Raw genomic sequence first — 3,643 nt, 5'->3', positions numbered from 1 at the left:
CACATTACCGATGCATGCTATTTTTTCCAAGTACCATCTCTTGGCGTCTGGGTGCAATCGGTCGCGATACAGCCCTTTGTCTTTTGCGTTGATTTTAAGCAAGGTTCTGGCAGTCTCGCTTCCAACACAGTGTGTTTGTTTTGATTTGTGGCCTTCTGACATGGCGCCGCGATCCCACAATGCACTGCGGCGCGACGTCAACTCCAAAGCCCTATAATAATGTGGACAAGATGGATGTTGGTGTTACCAGTGGTGAGTATTTTTTTTTACCTCATTGTATTAGCTTATTTCATTGCTAACACCCACCGCCTATTAGCAGGTAGCTTTTCGCTAGCTGCTATTAGGCAATTAGCTTAGCTTAGAGCTACATTTAAGCTTTAGATATCGGCAAAAACACTGTTCTGTCACGGTTTGCCGGGGCAAGCCGTGTGGAATTATTTAGGACCAGGACGCGGCAGCTCTGGTGCAGGTGAGTATTTATTAACGAAGGAAATACAAACAACAAAGGCACTGGGAACATGAACTGGAACCTAAACTGGGTAAAACTAACAAAACAAACCAGAAACGAAGATGCAGGGAGGTCCGGGGAAATACACATGGAGAGATGCAGGGAGACCGAGGGGAAACAACACAGACGAACCAGCAACTACTAGGACAGAAGACACAACTTAAATACACTCAGAGAACACAGGGAGATTACACACAGGTGGGGAACACAGCTGGGAGTGATTAACGTGACGAGACTAGGGAGGCAAACTGAAAACACATAAGACGCAGACCTTCACAATAAAACAGGAACTCACACATGAAAGGACACAAACTAAGAAACGCGGACTAGATACAGGAACACACGAGCAGAACAGAGTAAACACTAAACAGAAGAACAGAACCAAAATCGCAAGAAGAGAAAACACAAAACGCTGGGTCAAAAGGACCCAGGATCATGACACTGTTCAGTTTATTTTATTAGTCGTTTCTTGTGGCTTGGCTCAAGGATTAAATGAGGATTATCGCCTTTGGTGTTACTCTGGGCTGTAACTTATAATTGTGCTTTTTGTAATTTAGTTTGTCAGTCCTTCTCTAGCTATTTTGCTGCATGCAATATGAATTCACAATAAATGCTCTACATTGTACAATTCTAATGCACTATGTTTGAAATACGTTAATATATAATTATAGTCAAATTGGCCAGTTTTTAAATACATAACTAAATATAGTTTGTAATGTTACCATTGTAGGCTATTTATCAATCACTGTAATGCTTTTACTGTTATTTAAAGTCTACAAAGTGTACATTATTATTATTATTATTGTATTTGTTTTATTAATTTTATTTGTAGCCAAGTCTCATTTTGTTTTTAATTTTCTCTAGGTGTGACTGTTGCCCCAACTGCACAGCTAGCAGACAGAAGAAAATCACAAGAGTTGTCTGTGTTGTCTTTTTAACTGTTATACTAGCTCTCTCAAAGGAACCCACAAGTTCTGTCCAGGATTCCAGTAAGGTATTGAGCATATCTTCACTTTCCTCTGATGGGTCTTTTAGTGAGAGTTCTGACTCCTCCATGAGCACAACTTTATCAGATAAAGACAGGAAGAAGAGGAAGAAGGGCAAAGAAACATGACCAAAAACAAAGAACAAGAGGTAAAGTGATTAACTCAACAGTTTGATTTTTCATGCGGTGTGGTACGTTACTACACTATTACATTACATTAATGATTATGTTCTCTCAATTGCAGTCCACAATCCTAAGCAATACTGGGTGACCACACCCAGTATAACAAGATTTTGAGGCTGTTCAAACAAGGAGGCACCATGTCTGCTGCCTTTAAACATCCGGGAGTGGACTGGAACACGATTGTGGCAACTGCTCCAATTGCTGAGCTATTCTTTGTTGCACCTGAGAGGTATAAAGAAACAGAAAAAAAACAAGCAGGGACAGAAACTTTCATTGTTTGCTACACAGTGTGCTACAGCAATCAGTGCAGATCCAGAAATAGGGGAAAAATTCAAAGCATATAAAATATTAAAACAAAGAAGGATTAGATTTTTGGGGGTTTTTTTTACATGGTGAAATGTGGTGAGAGTCCACCATTGTTAACAGCTTAAAAAAACTTTTAAAAAAAAGTTATATATTCCAGTTGATTGGTCAGTTGTTTGTAAAAAAAAAAAAAAAAATGACACACTTGATTTTTGGTTTGTATGTTTTTTATTATTATTTTACTGTTATAAATTCTGTAGTTTTATTTTGAAGGCTATGGGAGTTTGAATTAGAGGAATCTGAAGAAGAGGAAGCCAAACCTCTTCTAAGGCTGGTAAGACTAGAAAACTCACAAGACTTGTATTCATTTGGAAATTTCTTTTTTTCAAATTCAAATTCAAATTCAAATTTTATTTGTCACGTACACAGTCATACACAGTACGATATGTAGTGAAATGCTTGGACATCTGCTCGTGACCTAAAGAAAACAAAAAAGGAAAAGGCTATGAATAAGATAGGAAATAAATATGAAAAATTAAAAAGGGTAAATTTAACTAGGAAGGAATAAAATATAAATTAAGGTTAAAAATGAAATAACTGTACAACACAAATTAGAATGAAGGGTAAATTTAACTGGGAAGAATAAGATAAAATATATAAATATATAATATATAAAATATATAAAATATATAAATATATAAATTAAAGTTTTTTCATTATGTTCACATAACCTTTAAACATAACTGCACTGTAAATGTGTTTTCTGTTTCAGGTATGGGCGGTGAACATCATCAATAAAATGAGGGACGTTGAATTTCAAGCTAGAATGCTTCTTCAGTTCCCAGAGACCATAAATTTCAGTAATATACAGTTATTAACCCATCAAAAAAATAACCAGAAAATTCTGATTTTTTGGAACTGAGATGTTTATTAACCCTTTAAACAAAATCCACAAATTTGTTTTTTTGCTATGTCATGTTGTGTATGATATACTTTTATTATGTATTTATTATATTTTTTTATATAGCATTTGATACATTGGGTGTTTTTGGCAACTTCCTGTTAACAACAATGTTAACTTTAGACAAAAAAAAGAGTTTTGTCCCTAACATTTTGAAATTATGGCAAGTATTGATCATGTTGATGAGATTGAGGTCTCAGAAACTCATGTATATATGATACAAAGTATGATACAAGTGATGTAAGTATGATACAAAGGGCATTATAGGGTTAACAGTCCAGCTACAGTGTTTCAATATTTAAGTGATGCTTTGAATATGTTTAAAAGATCATTCTTATAATGTTTTTCTACAGAACACCTAAACTCCTCAGCATGGTGAAGGACTACATTAAAGTCCTGAAAAAGACGCAGCAAGAACAGCGTAACACCAAAATGCTCACCGTGCAGGAGGTAGTGATCGAGGTAGTTCTCCAGGGCTTCTGGGAGCTTCCTCCTCGTCCGCTCCTAAACATGGCCTCCCAGACTCTAAGCATCCTATCCACAAGTGTCATCAAGGCCACTTTGGATCATGTCTCCAAGAGCCTCACGGCGATTGAAACACAGGCCATCTTCACCCGCTCCATCCGAGACAATATGGTCGACAGCATCCTGACGGAGATCAGACACAAATTTCCTCAAGAAATTCTGTCGATCAAAATTGCAA

At 36.6% G+C, this 3,643-nt stretch overlaps 1 pseudogene across 1 annotated transcript; it reads left to right on the top strand.

The window, feature by feature from the left end:
- Positions 1-230: 230 nt before the first annotated feature.
- LOC308388710 lies at positions 231-2,506 on the top strand (annotated as a pseudogene). Its single transcript has 3 exons — positions 231-252; positions 1,373-1,642; positions 1,738-2,506. The product of its transcript is annotated as an uncharacterized misc_RNA (transcript).
- The last annotated feature ends 1,137 nt before the right edge of the window (positions 2,507-3,643 follow it).

Source organism: Rhamphochromis sp. 'chilingali' (genome assembly GCF_963969265.1).
Source record: "Rhamphochromis sp. 'chilingali' genome assembly, chromosome: 2".
Taxonomy (NCBI): Eukaryota; Metazoa; Chordata; class Actinopteri; order Cichliformes; family Cichlidae; genus Rhamphochromis; species Rhamphochromis sp. 'chilingali'.
This window is presented reverse-complemented; position numbering and strand designations above follow the sequence as displayed.